The 18,406-nt window shown below is 44.1% G+C and overlaps 1 pseudogene; it reads right to left on the reverse strand.

The window, feature by feature from the left end:
• LOC102258913 overlaps positions 1 to 3,203 on the reverse strand; it is a 35,302-nt pseudogene extending 32,099 nt beyond the window's left edge.
• Between the last annotated feature and the right edge of the window lie 15,203 nt (positions 3,204 to 18,406).

Genomic DNA, 18,406 nt, shown 5'->3' on the forward strand with positions numbered 1-18,406 from the left:
GCCTGGCCAATCGGCAGGGCCCACAGTCCCCTCACTCCACCCCCTATTAAAACCCTGTTTTTTCTCACGGCGGTCTCTCCTCCCCGCTTCTTGCCGTTGGGTCGGAGGGGGCTGGGAGCCAGACCCGGGTCTGTAATAATAATAAAGGACTCTCTGCTTTTGCATCAGACTTGGCTGGCTCCCTGTTGGTCTGTGGGGATCTTGAAATCTGGGCATAACAGTTAAAAAAAAAAAACCCTAAGAAAAACAAATATAAGTAAAAAAAATATGTAAAACCTTTCCAAAATAAATAAATAAATAAGATTACAGAGTGATATGGTTTCACTGTTGAATCTATTAAATAACTAAAGAATAAATAATACCAATGCTTCACAATTGTTTATTCATAAAATTCAGAAAGAGGAGAAAAATCTCCATTCAAAGTAGACAAAACAACAACAAAATCAACTCTTGGAACATGAAGAGGTATCTGGAAAAAGTTCTAGGCCCACAGAATAAAATTGGACACGATGGTTCTTCTCTCCACATTCATTTTTGTACTTTAATTGATACATTAATAAAAACTAGATTTTCCCTTGTTATTCATGCTTTCAATGATTTCTATAATCTCTGATATAGATGCAGGGAAAGGTTACTGCAAGACCAAAGGAAACCCAGTGTCAACACCACAAATAGCACAGCCACAAAGCAGAGAAAGAAACTTAGTCTTCATTTTACTCAAATTCAGATGCTAGGCTTATTTCTAAGTCTTACCTGCAGTATTTCTAGTGTTGACCCCTGCAGCAGGTGCTCCAGATCTGAGATGAGATCTCTCAACAACTGCCTCTGCTGGAACACCTCACTCCCAGCTTGAGCCAGAATGTTGAGAACATCTCCTCTCTCCTTCTCTAGCTTTTGCAGCTCCTTCTATTCCTCACTGTCCAGGATTTCTCTGAGTTGTTTAAAACAATATTGAATGGCTTTCAACTCATTTTCTGTTTGACCCTTCAGGAATGAAAAAGAGAGAAAGGGTCTCAGACTATCAGACAGAGACTGAGATCCAGAAAAAAAAGCATTTCATATGGAAGTTCTCATAAGGTAGTGAGATGGAAGCAGAGCAGCAATTCTTGGGGAGGCTGATTTTCTTTACATCACAGTCTAAAATAATTCCCTCATGCCTGCACTATTGAGGCCAATCCTGAACCAACATGGGACACCTGGGGTTGGCTCAGCTCTCACAGAGCTGCCCAGGACAGTGATGACTCCCTGCATGACTCCTGACCCCAACCCTACCTGCTGCCTATGTTGAGCATCTGGGACAGAGCTATGAGCCACTGAAAATTGTCTCCCCCTTGAAGTATTAAAATAATAATAGAAATAAATACAGGATTCAATAGCCAACCTCACCAGAGAGTCTCTCTATGAGAATAACTAACCTACAAATATCTGTGTTATTTTGTGAGAGGTTCATTTCCCCACCCCTACCAGGGAAAAGATAAAGAATGGCTAAATAATAAATCTGCTCATATCAACAGTCAGGGAACCAGACAGAAGGGAGCTTCTATGACTAGCACCCAAGGTCCTATTCATATTCTTATCTATCTTTCTTAGGAAGAGTCTCCTCCTACCTCCCAGGAAGTTCCCTCTTCTTCAAGGTCAGCTCCCAATTTTTCAGCTTTCTGCTCCTCTGCCTTTAGCCTGTCCAGAGCTTCCTGGAGCTATTCCTATGACAGAGGAATCACATCAGTGTCAAGCTATGAGCTTTCTCATCGTCAGAAGAGAGGATAAATGGGGAATAAATCAGGTTGATCTCTAAAGAGACTAGAGTTTACAGAAATCATGAAATAACAATTAGAATCTGTGATTTGAAGGAAACCTGATGTTGTTATGTGTTCTTTACGACTCAGATGACAGAAATCACCATTACTATGTCAAGAGAAGACTGATTTGCTTTGCTCTAGAAGAAAAAACTTGATCCTGTAATAAGGAAAGAAGTTAGGTCTGAATGCACCCAGATGACCATTTATCTTTCCTGTCCAAAGAGACAATGAGGCTGTGTTTGGGCACCAAAACTCCAGCCATTCGCACAAGGTATAAAACTACCTATTTCTGGTTTACAGTCAGCTCATCATTTAGTAATTGTGTGGAATGCATAGAAATGTCCTTCAGGCTTCTGAAGGTGAGCATAGGAAGAAACATGATCACAGGCCTTAGATCAGTGGTAGGCAAACCGCGGCTCGCAAGCCACATGTGACTCTTTGGCCCCTTGAGTGTGGCTCTTCCACAAAATACCACGTGGGGGCGCACACGTACAGTGCGAATTTGACTTAAAGCTTTAAATAAAGTTTATTAAGTTAATTTAGGGAATGTTGTGGAGTGAAAGAAGATGTAGTGTCGAGGATTGAGAAAGGTATGTTGAGATGGTTTGGACATATAGAGAGGATGAACGAAAGGAGATAGACGAAACAAGTATACAAAACGAGTGTGGATGGGAGAGTTGGAAGGGGTCGACCTCAGTGAACGTACTTCAATCAGATTGAGGATGTTTTTAGCAAAGGCCAGCTTAGGAGTACCCTAATTAAGTTAATAACAATGTACCTACCTATATAGTTTAAGTTTAAAAAATTTGGCTCTCAAAAGAAATTTCAATCGTTGTGCTGTTGATATTTGGCTCTGTTGACTAATGAGTTTGCCGACCACTGCCTTAGATAATTACAATCAAATACAAAAGATAATTACAGTCAAACAAAAGTTGAGGTTTCCCATCAAGTACAATTTTCTGCTCTGTCTTTCCTCCATTCTAGTCTGTTACCTTGTACTCCTGCGCAACCTCCTTTGTAAGACATGTGTGGTGACCACGGTGCTCTTGAGACCGCTCGCAAAGCCAGCAAATGATCTTCTCATCTTCTTTGCAGAAGAGCTCAAGTTCCTTTCCATGGTGCACGCACAGATCTCTCTTTTGCTCTTCCTGTGGGCTCAACTTTATGATTTGTGCAATGTTGGCCGCATGTCGATCGGGACGCACGTTCTCAGGCCGGTAACTGATCCTACACATTGGGCAGCTGCTCTCTTGGCCGATCATGGACTGACTCCCTGTTGTTTGCAGTGATGCAGGCTTGGCAGAAGCTGTGCCCACAGTCCAGGCTCATGGGTTCTGTTAGGAGCTCCAGGCAGATGGGACAGGTCACCTCTGCCTGTATGTCCACCAGGATTCCTGAAGTCATCGCAGCTGCTCCCCTGCTCATATCTGTCCTGCTCTGAGGCTCCTCTTGTTCACTGATCTCTGCCTGATTGGAAAGGTTAAGGGGGGCAGTGTAAGAATGATAGGAATAAATGTTGCTACTTGTGTAGAAATCAAGGATGGGACAAGAACAAATATAAAAGGAAAAAAAAAAGAAAGTGTAGAGAGACAAGAAAAGTGCATGATGACGTGGTAAAAAAGAATATAAGAATATCATATATTTTAATTTTTCTGTTAACTTTCACTCGAGGATATTTTTTTCATTGACTTTTAGAGAGAGTAGAAGGGAGGGAGGGGGCGAGAGAGACACACACACACACACACACACAAAGAAACATGGATGCGAAAGAGGCACATCAATTGGTTGTCTGCCACAAGGACCCAGATCTAGGTGGAAGTTAAACCTACAACTCTGGTAAGTGCCCTTGACCCTTCCAAGTGTAGGCTAAAACCCTAACCACTGAGAAATTCCAGCCAGGCACATAAGAATTTGAAATACTTTTATTTAACCTGACATGACAAATTTCATTTTTATCTGTGCAATGGTTGTTATTGTCCTTTACTTTTATTTAACCAAAGGATGACCCCAGGCATATTTTAAAAAGAAAATATGTTTGTGTGACCCAACATCTCTCTTGCTTCTTCTTTCTTATACCAAACACATCCTCAATAATAAAAGCACCAAACCACTTTTGGGTCTGGGCTTGCATACCTGCTCTTCTCTCAGCAGGCAACACTGCCCTGGTATCAGTAAGATTCACTCTCATCCTTCAGTTAACAATTTCCTTCCATGTTCCTTTCTCAGAAAGACCTTCTCTGACTTGCTTATTTATAGTGTAACCATTGCCATAATTTGTTGTATGTTTGAAAAGATTTCTCTTATTATTTTGACATAACATGTGACAATGTTTTTGTGTAAATGGCAAGAGCAAACCCTTTATCAAATGTGTACATCAAGGTAGTGAGTGACTTACAAAGATCATTTATTTTCAATACATAGATTTGCAATGAACCTAATGTATTTAGGGTCCCTCTTCCTTCATTAAAGGATTAATCAAAGTTGAAATAGGTAATTTAGAAGGTTTTAGGGAGTCTTATGTTGATAAATAGTAAAATTTCACATTTGTCGGGAAAATGCCAAGGATATTGATAGGAGCCTAAAGGTGTGTATGTATGTTGATGATGAGGATGGAGATAGCATAAATATACTCATAGGATCACACAAGTCACATATCTGAAAAAAAATAGAAACCCAGATAAAATAAATATCTGTCTTGCAAAAGAAATCTCAAAATATTAGGCAAGATCATTCAACTAATTTTTCATCACTATGAATTACATACTAACAACTAAACTAATACCCATAAACACAGAAATGAGTCTAAACAGAGTTTAAACCACTATGACCCTGACATTCACCTGGAAAGTAATAGCAAATTAAACTATCAGCCATATATATATACTAGAAGCCCATTGCAGGAGGATTCCTGCAAGATTAGGGCTGCGCCTCCAAGCCCCACTGCGGCCCAGGGCCGCACATGGGGGTTCTGGCTGGGGGCGGGGCTTAGGCAGCCCGTTCAGCACATGGGGCATAGATGACAACTCACGCTGTCCCGCCCTGCCTGCAGTATGCAAATTAGCTGCCATCTTTGTTGGTGGTTAATTTGCATATCTTGCTGATTAGCAAATGGGAGGCGTAGCGAAGGTACGGTCAATTTCAATCTTTGTCTATTATTAGATAGGATGGTATATATAAAGAAGATGAAGGAAATATGGCATATGGAGAGAAGAAAATTATCAGGTAAAGGAAATGACTTGTTCATTGAAGATGTACCACCTTGTCTGAGATTGAAAATGCCAGTGTGGCTGGTGTGAGAAAACTGCTAGGCCTTTGGTATCAAATAAGTCTGTAGTGACCTATGGCCCTTAGTGGATTATGTAACATTTAGGAACACTTTTCCAAGTGTAAAAGAAATCACCAGTTTTGGGCTGTGGAATACTAGATGGATCCAGTGTGGAATTGGGAGGATGAGTAGAATGCACATATAGTTGCCCAGAGGAGAGATGGTGATAGCTTTCAGGACAAGAAGATGAAGGACATGGAGAGCAGGTGATGAGTGAGACATAGGATGAGATGAGAAGGAAGGATTAGAAGTTAGATTACACAACTGAGACCAAAGGGTTAACATTAGGCCTGGGTTTTTTCTTTTTTTATAAAATTAATAATGCCAACTCTTCTAATAAGTCTGGTTTTTGTATTTGTTTTCTGGAGAACTCATGAGGCTACTAGTACAATAAAGTGGAAGGTCACCTGCATTTAAGGCCACATTGTTGATAGCAAAATTAGCCAGATGTGGAAAGTGCATTTGGACTAGGAGGACTTCCTGTGGACCTCAACTGCCAGTTAACAAGCTTAGATTTCATTTTTCATAAGGGGATTGTGACTTTCATAACTACCTGTGTCTTTTTTAGGCCCTTGGATGTTGTGATTATGGGCTTTAACAAGATAATTTGCCCCCTGTTGCTCTAGGCTTACATAACCTATGGTAGCTTCATACACATCCACTGAGTCTGGCTTCTTAAAAGGTGGAGATAACAGAAATAAAGTACCTTCCATTGGACTGTGAAGACCAGCACTAATAGCTCAGCTAAGGCAGCCAATGTCAGCATACCTGACTTCTGTCCTGTATTCTCAGCTAAGCTAGCTGACCCTGACAGCTTTTATCTATCAGGTCACATGGATGGTAATGACTATCATTATTGGAAATTATTCTGGTCATCAGTAGAAGAGGGTATCCCAGGGTGATGAAACAGTGATGCTCATTCTCCCACCTGAACTCAATATAGCCCTGTGACCAGTCTGTGCTCAGGAGTTCTCTCAGGAACTCTAAGTAAGTAAATGGGACTATGAAGCAGTAAACAAAGAAAGAAAATATCTCAGTAGATATTTATGTCTTGATGGTTGCCAAAGTTTGATGGTAAAAGAAAGATATGCCAAGAGGTTAAGATGGTGACCTGCAAGAAGGCAAGGAAGGAAAGTGTGTGAAAGAGTGAGGGAGCAATAGAGGAGTGTGTGGACGTGGTGTGTGTGTGTGTGTGTGTGTGTGTGTGTGTGAGCTAGGGACAGTTAGATCCTGCAGAACTTTCAGGGGACTGCCGGACCAGGTAGTCTTACACGGTGAAACCCCACTGCCACTGCAAACACTCCAGGGAGGCCAGCGCTGACACAGAAACCACACAATCTTGAAGGGCAGAACTGCTTGCGACTAGGATCCTCGCCTCACCACCACCCAGTCTTGCCTCAGACACAAACCAGGACCCTACAGCCACTTGGGAGAAAAACCTGGTATCACAGCTGCAGACCCATGGACACCAAGACTCCAGACATCTCAGCCGCAGATTTCTGTGTGTAACAGAGCACAAGCCATCCCCGCTGGCCCGCTGCAGTGGCATAGGAACTTCTAGATCCACTCTGCATGAATAGGCCTCCTGCCAACACAGGGGCTATACGACTTTATTTTGACTCTGGGCGGGTGCACATGGGGAGTCTGAATCCTGCAGCATTCAAGCAGGCCTCCACCGACACAGGGTGGCTGTGCAACCTGACTTTGACTCTGGGAGCTCACATGCGGGGACTCTATTTTTCATCATACTTCCATGGGAACCCTGATTCTCAGTGTGCACACTGAGCACCAGTGACTCCAATTCTCTGCACATACGCCCACAGGGACCCTGATTCTTGGCGTGAGGCCGCACCGAGTGACAGAAACTGATTCTCGATTCTTGGCATGTGCACACAGGAACTCTGATTCCTAGCATGTGCTAGGGGACTCTGATTATTGGTGCTCACCCACAGGGACTTTTTCTCAGCATGGCGCATGTGGGAACCCTGATTCTACATGTGAGCTTGAGGTCACACTGAGCACTAGTGACTCTGTTTCTCGGCGCACATGGCTCACACCAACCCACGGCAGCCACACGTCTCAGTGTCAGAGCTCTTCAGTGACACTTGGGTGGTGCAATGCTCCCACTGCACATGGCTCAGGCCCCGGCAACTTGGCGTTTGGACCTTCTGGTGATAGCTGGAATGGGCAGACAATGAAACAATCCCCAGAGGAAAGAAAAAGAATTGCCCAGAAAGGAAGTAAGTGAAATAGAGGCATTCAACATGACAGAAAAAGAATTCACAGTAATGGTAATACAGTTCAGAAACCAGTTGGACAAGGAAATCAAAAACCTATGCAAAAATCAGGAAGAAATAAAAAGTGATATGACTATGATCAAAAATGCGATGGAAGGTTTCAACAGTAGACTAGAAGAAGCAGAGGACTGAATTAGTGAGTTAGAAGATAAGGTCAAGAAACAAGCCCAATCTGAACAGCAACTGGAGAAAAACATTAAAAAGCAGGAGGAGAGCCTAAGGGAGCTTTGGGACAACATGAAACTAAGTAACATAAGTATGATAGGGGTGCCAGAATGAAAAGAAGAGCAGCAAGGATTAGAGAATCTATTTGAGGAAATAATGACAGAAAACTTCCCTGATATGAGGAAGAAAAAAGTCACAGAAGTACAGAAAGTCCCAAGCAAGATGAACCCCAAAACACCCACACCAAGACATGTCATAATTACAATGGCAAATGTTAACAACAGAGAATCTTAAAGGCTGCAAGAGAGAGACAGAGTTACCTACAAAGGATCCCCCATCAGATTATCCAATGATTTCTCAACAGAAACACATCAGGCCAGAAGGGAATGGAATGAAGTATACGAAGTGATCCAAAGCAAAGGAGTGAATCCAAGAATACTCTATCTAACAAGGCTATCAATCAAAATTGAAAGGGAAATCAGGAGCTTTGTTGACAAAAACAAAGGCTAAGGGAGTTTACCACTACCAAGCCAGAAATGCAAGAAATTCTAAAGAGAATGCTGTAAAATAAAGAAATGGAAAGGGAGTAAGGAACACAGGGATAAAGAACAGAAATGGCTACAGACAAGTACCTATCAATAATAACATTAAATGTAAATGGATTAAATGCTCCAATGAAAAGACTTTGAGTAATTGAATGGATAACAAAACATGACCCATATATATGTTGTCTACAGGAGACCCACCTCAGAACAAGGGACTCACACAACTGAAACGGAAGGGATGGAAAAATATCTTTCAGGCAAATGGAAATGAAAAAAAAGCTGGGGTAGCAATACTTATATCCGACAAAATAGACCTCAAAGTGAAGGCCATAACAAGAGATAAGGAAGGCCACTTCATAATACTAAAGGGATCAATACAACAAGAGGATATAACCCTGATAAACATATATGCACCCAATGCAGGAGCACCCACATACATAAGAAAACTCCTGGAAGACATCAGGGGAGAGATCGACAACAATACAATCATAGTAGGGGACTTTAATACGGAAACATTAATACCCCATTAACCTCACTGGATAAATCCTCTTGACAAAAAATCAGCAAAGAAACAGCAATTCTAATCAACTCAATAGATTAGATGGACCTAATCGACATCTTTAGAACACTCCACCCCAGAACTACAGAATATACATTCTTCTCAAGCACACATGGGACATTTTTAAAGATAGACCACATATTGGGACACAGGCAAAATTTCTCTAAATTTAAGAAGATTGAGATCATATCAAGCATCTTCTCAGAGCACAATGGCATCAAATTAGAAATCAACTACAATAAAAACAATGAAAAAAAATCAAACACTTGGAGGCTAAATAGCATGCTATTAAACAATGACTGGGTTACCAGAGAGATCAAAAGCATCCTGGAAACAAATGACAATGAAATACAAGAATCCAAAAATCTATGGGACACAGTGAAAGCAGTCCTGAGAGGGAAGTTTATAGCTCTACAGGCCTACCTCAACAAACAAGAAAAAATGGTAGTAAATCATCTAAATCTACAGCTCAAAGAATTAGAAAGAGAGCAACAAGAAAAGCCCAGAGTGAGCAGAAGGAAGGAGATAATAAAGATTAGAGCAGAAATAAATGACATAGAGACCAAAAAAACAATACAGAAAATCAATGAAACCAAGAGCTGGTTCTTTGAAAGGATAAACAAGATCGACAAACCTCTAGCCAGGCTCACCAAAAAGCAAAGAGAGAGGACCCAAATAAACCAAATCAGAAATGATAGAGGCGAAATAACAACAGACCCCACAGAAATACAAATGATTGTTAAAAAATACTATGAACAACTCTACTCCAACAAACTAGACAACCTGGAGGAAATGGACATATTTCTAGAAAAATACAACATTCCAAAACTTAATCAGGAAGAATCTAAAAATCTCAACAGGCCAATAACTATGGAAGAAATTGAAGCAGTCATCAGAAAGCTTCCAGCAAACAAAAGCCCAGGACCAGACGGCTTCACAGGGGAGTTTTACCAAACATTCAAGGAAGAACTAAAACCTATCCTCCTCAGACTACTACAAAAAATCCAAGAGGAAGGAACACTTCCAAGCTCATTCTATGAAGCCAGCATCACCCTAATACCAAAACCAGGTAAAGACAACACAATGAAAGAGAATTACAGGCCAATATCCCTCATGAACATAGATGCCAAAATCCTCAACAAAATCTTAGCAAATCGGATCCAGCAGTACATCAGAAAGATCATACACCATGACCAAGTAGGATTTATCCCAGGGATGCAAGGATGGTACAATATCCGCAAATCAATCAACGTGATACATCACATAAACAAATTGAAGGAAAAAAACCACATAGTCATATCAATTGATGCAGAAAAAGCATTTGACAAAATTCAACACCCATTTTTGATAAAAACTCTCAGCAAGGTGGGAATAGAAGGATCATACCTCAACATAATAAAAGCCATATATGACAAACCCACAGCCAACATCATACTCAATGGACAAAAACTAACACCATTTCCCCTAAAAACAGGAACAAGACAGGGATGCCCACTCTCACCACTCCTGTTCGACATAGTACTGGAAGTATTAGCCATTGCAATTAGACAAGAAGAAGAAATAAAAGGCATCCAAATTGGAAAAGAGGAAGTAAAACTGTCCTTATTTGCAGATGACATGATATTATACTTAAAAAACCCTAAAGACTCCATCAAAAAACTATTAGACTTAATAAAAGAATTCGGCAATGTAGCAGGATACAGAATTAACGCCAAGAAATCTATGGCATTTCTATACACCAATAGTGAACTTGCAGAAAGAGAGACTAAAAAAGCAATCCCATTTACCATCTCACCAAAAAAATTAAGCTAGATACAAAATTAAGACCCAGAAGTCTATGGCTTTTCTATACACCAATAATGAACTCACAGAAAGAGAGACTAAAAAAACAATCCCATGTACCATTGCAACAAAAAAATTACACACCTGGGTGCTGGAAGCTATCTATTGTCTACACCAGCGGTTCTCAACCTGTGGTCATGACCCCTTTGGGGATCGAACGACCCTTTTACAGGGGTCGCCTAAATACATCCTGCATATCAGATATTTACATTATGATTCATAACAGTAGCAAAATTACAGTTATGAAGTAGCAACAAAAATAATTTAATGGTTGGGGGTAACATGAGGGACTGTATTAAAGGGTCCTGGCATTAGGAAGGTTGAGAACCACTGGTCTACACTATCATGAAAGTGCAATAGGGAACTTGGGAGGCTGATGGACCTTGAGCTTTAGCAATGCCTAAAGCATTGTCTGTCGAGACAATGGTGGCTCAAGCAATTTCCTAACCTAATATTTACTGACCTTTAAGATAGTCTGTCTGCTACCGGATTGCCTGCCTGACTAGGGCAAGGTGTGTATTCTAAAATTGAATAAAAACAAATAGGGCCTGGGCCCAGGAAAAGCCTTTCCACTAGAGAAGGGTTCTCCACCTGGCTCCCCATGATTTCCAAATCATATTTCTTGTCTAGTCTCTTCATTTGTGTGTGGCACTTCTCCAGATCCTGAACCCTAGCTGTTCTGGTTGCGAATTCACACCAAGGAATAAATTTAACCAAGAAAATAAAGAACCTGTAATCAGAAAATTTCAGGACACTTGAAAAAGAGATATAGGAAGACATAAATAAATGGAAGAATATACCATGTTCATGGATTGGTAGAATCAACATCATTAAAATGCCCATACTACCCAAAGCAATCTATAAATTCAATGCAATCCCCATTAAAATACCAATGGCATACTTCAAAGACCTAGAAAAAACTCTCCAAAAATTAATCTGGAATAAAAAAAAGAAGACCCTGAGCTGCAGCAATCTTGAGAAAAAGAACAATGTTGGAGGGATCACAATACCAGATATCAAGCTATACTACAAAGTCACTGTTGTTAAAACTGGCTGGTACTGGCACAAGAACAGACATTTAGACCAGTGGAACAGACCAGAGAACCCAGAAATCGGCCCAAGACATTATGCTCAATTAATATTTGACAAAGGAGGCAAGAACATACAATGGAGTCAAGACAGTCTCTTCAAAAAATGGTGTTGGGAAAAACTGGACAGATAAATGCAAAAAAATGAAACTAGACCACCAACTTACACCATACACAAAAATAAACTCAAAATGGATAAAGGACTTAACCATAGGCAACAAAATAGCTGATATTTGTCATGGCAATATCTTTACAGATACAGCTCCTAAGACAATGGAAACTAAGGAGAAAATAAACAAATGGGACTACATCAAAATACAAAGCTTCTGCCCAGCAAAAGAAACCATCAACAAAACAACAAGAAAGCCCACTGTATGGGAGAATGTATTTGCCAATGTTATCTCCGATAAGGGTTTAATCTCCAAAATTTACAGGGAACTCATACAACTTAACAAAAGGAAGATAAACAATCCAATCAAAAAATGGGCAAAGGACCTAAATAGACACTTTTTGAAAGAGGACGAGGTACTATCTCACACCTTCCAGAATGGCTATCATCAGCAAATCAACTATTGACAAGTGATGGAGAGGATATCGAAAAAAAGGAACTCTTGTGCACTGCTGGTGGGAATGCAGACTGGTGCAGCCACTGTGGAAAACTGTATGGCATTTCCTCAAAAAATTAAAAATGGAACTGTCATTTGACACAGTGATCCCACTTCTAGAAATATTTCCTAAGAAAACAGAAACACCAATCAGAAAGGATATACGCACCTCTATGTTCATAACAGCACAATTTACAATAGCTGAGATTTGGAAACAGCCTAAATGCCCATCAGCAGATGCGTGTATTAGAAAACTGTGGTAGATTTACATAATGGAATACTACGCTGCTGAAAAAAGAATGAATACTTACCATTTGCAACAGCATGGATGGAACTGGAGAGCAATATGCTAAGCAAAATAAACCAGTCAGTGAAAGATAATACCACATGATCTCACTCATTTGTGGAATATAAAGAACATTATAAACTGATGAACAAAAATAGATACAGAGGCAAAGAAGCATCGACAGACTGTCAAACTAAGGCAAAAAAGCAGGGGAGGGTTCAGAAAGGGGGTAAGAGATCAATAGAAGTATTTGTATGCATGCATGTAAGCATAGCCAATGGATGCAAGACACTGGGAGGGGTGAGGGCATGTGCCAGGGTGTAGGGGAGCCCAAGGAGAGGACAATGGGGGAAAAGGAGACATATGAACTACTATTTGTAATACTTGAAAAAAATAATAATAATAATAAAAAGAAAGATCTGCAGTACTAGATAAGTTTTCCCTTTGCTCTGTGCTCAAGACAGAGTTATAAAGGCTACATATAGATGAATTTAGACTCACTAACACTGTCCACTGGTGGCATGACCATAATACATGAAGGGAACCTGATAAGGAATGAGGCTGAAGGAGAACAAAAGTGTATTCCAGCTAGTGGTCCAGATACTGAAAACAGCCCAAAGGCCACATGCAGTTAGCACTGGCTGCAGGGACTGTGGTCCAGATAAGGCTCTGATGAACAGCAAGATCAGAGATAGATACTGTATCAGCGTAGATATCATTTAATATCTATCCCTGTTTTATGACTCCAGCATGATCCAAAACTGGGGTAGGAACCTCCAATTATTTTCCATCTCATCCTAGATTCAATCCATCCTGAAAACCACCAGGAGCCTGTAGAGGAGGGAGGAACAGGGTATGCATTCTGCCTTGGGGCTGCAGAATTTATTTTTATGGTGAGGCTACAAGGAGCTAAGGTCAAAATAGCTGCTGCCACAGGACACAGAAGAGGAAAGTGCAGAGGAGCTTTAGTCCCCACACATGGAGTTTGACCCCACTACTACCTAAGCAGTGACCAGGGCTCCACAGCAGGCAGGGAGATAAATATGGGATCATGGATGATGTGTGCACAGAAAATATATCACAAAGGTGAAGCCCAACCTTGAGGACTTAGGGGTTTGTAACCCACATCAGGCTTCCCGAAGACCTGCACCAGAGTCCTGATCCCACAAAATGCCTGCCTTCAAAAACCAACCAAGTTTGTATTATCCCCAGGAGCACCCTCCTGAGTAGGGCACAGGTGATTTCCTCTCTTAAAGGCCTTTCCCAGGACCCATGCAAAAGCAGAGGTTTGAGAAGTGCCTAGACCATGTGTGAAGGAGATCCCTCTCCTGAGAAGGAGTGGAAGCCTATTGGACTCACCTGAGTCAGAGACTCAGGGGCTAGGGCAACACTGATGCTCCACTCTCTACTTTATGAGAGCAGGGTTTTATCTCACTGTAACCCATCAAAGCTCTTGGGTGCACCATCCTTATGCCAATGCTGCAGCCCCCAATGGGCAAAGCTGACTGGGGAGTGCCAGGCCCCCATACCCTCCGTGGGCTATCACACCTGTCTCACCTTTGTGATTCTATTGGAGTTGCCTCTGTCAGCCACCACGGCTCTGCCCCAGCCATTGGGCCAAGGCACCCCTCACAGGGGAGCTCCTTGAGCCCCAGGATCTAGTGGCAGAGATGGGAGGGGCGCCATTTCCCTGCCCCAAGGTCTGAAACAGTTTTGGGTAGACTAGCACCCCCAAGACACAGCTCAGAGAGCAGAGTGAAACTCACCCCCATTCTTCCAGGGAAAAAAGGTCTATTCACTTGTTCTGGAGTTTCAGCTATTTGAGGATCAGGATTCACTCTCCAAACCAGAGACTTGAAGTCCACAAAGTGGATTTAAAGGATCAGAGTGAAAATGAAAGTTAAATTCTTAGGGGCGGGGCAGGAAAGGAGATAATCCATAGACCAATGGGAGGCCTTCATAAGGACCTCAGGGAAATAGCAACACTTTGTGCCTTAGCTCAGAAGGGCCAGTGACTACATTATTAATCCTATCTCAATTCTGCTCCCTGAAGCTGTTCTCATGGTTCTCACAGTAATTCATCCTCTGGAGAACTAGGCTGACCTGAGCCGTGCACTGTCACACACGTCAACCTCATCTTGTTCCCTTAGGGATGAGGTGTCATGAGGAGGGAATGAATTATCTCCTTTACCACAGGGAGGACCCTCCCTGAAGGCCCACCTGAGGCAGTGATCCTGGCAGCTCTCCCCTGTCCTTACCTACCTGCTAAGCTAAGTGAACCTGGCCAACTGTGTCCTGGCCGTCCTGTGAGAGGGAATGGCTGCCCAACTCTGAAGTTACCTTAGGTGGTCAACCAGGGGGGCTATCACAGAGTAGTAGCACCGTGATGCTGGCTTTCAGAACCTGGATTCAATAAGGACAAGATGACACTTTTCCTAAATGGACTGCACAGATCAAACTACATGAAGTGTCATTTTTGAGCATGTTTTCTAATACCATCCTATCTAATAATAGACAAACATGGTAATTAACCATACCTCCGACAAGCTTCCCATTGGCTAATGAGGGCGATATGCAAATTAACTGCCAACCAAGATGGCGGCCGGCAGCCAGGCAGTTGAAGCGAACAGGAGGCTTGCTTGCTCCAGTGATGGAGGAAGCCAAGGTTCCCCGCCTACTGCTGCTGGGCTCTGAGCTTGCACTCTAAGCAACTATGTTGCAATTATAGAAGCTAAACAAACTCCATGCTTTCAGCCAGCAGGTCTTCAGAGCTGGAGTTGCAACAGTGTTTCAAGTATAGAAGCTAAAAAAAGCCCAGATACCTGCTTTCAGCAGTGGAGGTCTCAGAGCTGGAGCAGAGCCTCAGAGCTAAAGCCGGCTCTCAGCTCCAGTGACAGCCATAGAAGGTAAATAAATCCCAGAATTAAAAAAAAAAGAAAAAAAGGAGAGGTTGGGAGATTCAGTTGCCCACCAGCCTGAAAACGGCCCTCAGCCCCTCATCCAGGCTGGCCAGGCACCCTGCCCTGAGTGTGACAGGGGGGAGTGCCCCAACCCCATGATCGGCCCTGCTCTGTGGGTGACAGGGGGCGGAACCCCAACCCCCTGATCCGCCCGGCTCTGTGTGTGACAGGGGGTGGTGCCCAACTCCCCTATCGGCCCTACTCTTTGCGTGACGGGGGGAACTCCCCAACCCCCTGATCGGCCCTGCTCTGTGCGTGACAGGGGGGAGCTCCCCAACCCCCTGATCGGCCCTGCTCTGTGCGTGACAGGGGGGAGCTCCCCAACCCCCTGATCGGCCCTGCTCTGTGCGTGACAGGGGGGAGCTCCCCAACCCCCTGATCGGCCCTGCTCTGTGCGTGACAGGGGGGAGCTCCCCAACCCCCTGATCGGCCCTGCTCTGTGCGTGACAGGGGGGAGCTCCCCAACCCCCTGATCGGCCCTGCTCTGTGCGTGACAGGGGGGAGCTCCCCAACCCCCTGATCGGCCCTGCTCTGTGCGTGACAGGGGGGAGCTCCCCAACCCCCTGATCGGCCCTGCTCTGTGCGTGACAGGGGGGAGCTCCCCAACCCCCTGATCGGCCCTGCTCTGTGCGTGACAGGGGGGAGCTCCCCAACCCCCTGATCGGCCCTGCTCTGTGCGTGACAGGGGGGAGCTCCCCAACCCCCTGATCGGCCCTGCTCTGTGCGTGACAGGGGGGAGCTCCCCAACCCCCTGATCGGCCCTGCTCTGTGCGTGACAGGGGGGAGCTCCCCAACCCCCTGATCGGCCCTGCTCTGTGCGTGACAGGGGGGAGCTCCCCAACCCCCTGATCGGCCCTGCTCTGTGCGTGACAGGGGGGAGCTCCCCAACCCCCTGATCGGCCCTGCTCTGTGCGTGACAGGGGGGAGCTCCCCAACCCCCTGATCGGCCCTGCTCTGTGCGTGACAGGGGGGAGCTCCCCAACCCCCTGATCGGCCCTGCTCTGTGCGTGACAGGGGGGAGCTCCCCAACCCCCTGATCGGCCCTGCTCTGTGCGTGACAGGGGGGAGCTCCCCAACCCCCTGATCGGCCCTGCTCTGTGCGTGACAGGGGGGAGCTCCCCAACCCCCTGATCGGCCCTGCTCTGTGCGTGACAGGGGGGAGCTCCCCAACCCCCTGATCGGCCCTGCTCTGTGCGTGACAGGGGGTGGTGCCGCAACCTCCCCATTGACCCTGCCTTGAGTGTGACAGGGGGCGAGCCCCCAACCCCCCAATCGGCCCTGCTCTGAGCCCGACCAGGGGCTGCACCTAGGGATTGGGCCTGCCCTCTGCCACCCAGGAGCGGGCCGAAGCCAGCAGGTCGTTATCTCCTGAGGGGTCCCAGACTGTGAGAGGGCACAAGTGGGGCTGAGGGACACCCTCCCACCCCGCCAGTGAACAAATTTTTGTACACCGGGCCTCTAGTTTAATATATAATCTTTATAGTCTTAACATAATGGAAATGAAACAGGAAAGTAATTGTGATGAATAATTGTATGAGTCAGTGTGACTGTTCTCTATTCAGCCAAATTAAACATTATTTCTGGGTGTGTCTGTGAGGGTGTTGTTTTCAGATGAGATTAGCATTTGGATCTTTGGTCACAATAAGGCAGATTAAGGGTCTAAGCAGAGCAAAGTGGCAGAAGAAGAAAGAAAGAATTTGTTCCTTTTGCTTTCTGACTACCTGCATGAGTGGGAATATAGGTTTTCTCCCGCCCTTCCATTAGAACTTACACCATTGACTACCCTGGTTCTCAAGATGTTGAACTTGGCCTAAGCTGCACCACCAGGTTTCCTGGGTGTCTGGTTTGTAAAAGGCAGGGTCAGGAACTATGCAAACTCAATAGTTACATGAGCCAATTCCTGATAAACAGTCTCTTTCACATATATGAAGGATCTACACTAATAAAAGAGTAATATGCAAATTTGCCATACCTTCATGACACCCACCAGCAAGTCAGGAGTATGCAAATTAACCCAACAAAAAATGGTGGGTTAATTTGCATATGCAGGCACAGAGCAAAGACTGAAGGCTCCAGCCCCAGCAAAGACTGAAGACTGAAGACTGAAGAATTTTGGTTTCTCCGCTGCGGCTGGAGCAAAGGCCTGTGTCCCAGGTGCCAGAGGAAAACCGGTGCCCACAGCCAGGGGAAGGAAGGCCTATTGCGGAATCTTCATGCAACCAGCCTTAGTATATCTATAATACTGGTTCTGTTTCTCAGGAGAACCCTAAATAATTGAGTATGAAACAATTCACAAACATGTAAATGATGTAAATGGCACAGGTGAAATGTGATGATAATGGTAATGACTCTGGTGAACAGTGCAGTTGCAAAAAACGTGCTTAAAAATTGCTGGGGTCCAGCCCCAGTGGGTCCAGGGGTTCCCCAAGGTGTGGACGGAGTCGGCAGAGAAGGAATGACGCGGAGGCAATGTTCAGGTGATCATCATAGCCAGGTTCCTCTTAGCCAGGTACCTCTTTTTATTGTCATCTACCATCTGTATATATACTATTTGGTCCCAGTCCTATCCATTCTATACAAAAGGCCAGGGGGCTTCCCAACTCCATTCAAAGGTTACTCTATTGTTCCACCAAGCTACAAGGAAGTAACTGAAGGAGGTCACTCCAAGCAAAGATCAAAGTGACCAACCACCCCTCTAACACTCAGTTAAAGGGTTTACTGATAAAAATCCTCACCTGGGGAAACAACCTTTCTTCTCCTAGCCAGGTTCCTTCCCCTCTTGTCCTCTTACATCTGCATTTATCCTATTTGATCTTAATCCCATCCATTCCATTCCAAAGGCTAGGGCATTTCTCATCTTCATTTCAAGGTTACTTGAAACATCCCTGCAGAGACTGCCTCAAGCAGCCAGGGTGGATCGGCTTCCAGCAAAAAA

The sequence above is a fragment of the Myotis brandtii genome, unplaced genomic scaffold, assembly GCF_000412655.1.
Source record: "Myotis brandtii unplaced genomic scaffold, ASM41265v1 scaffold2877, whole genome shotgun sequence".
In the NCBI taxonomy this organism is placed as follows: domain Eukaryota; kingdom Metazoa; phylum Chordata; class Mammalia; order Chiroptera; family Vespertilionidae; genus Myotis; species Myotis brandtii.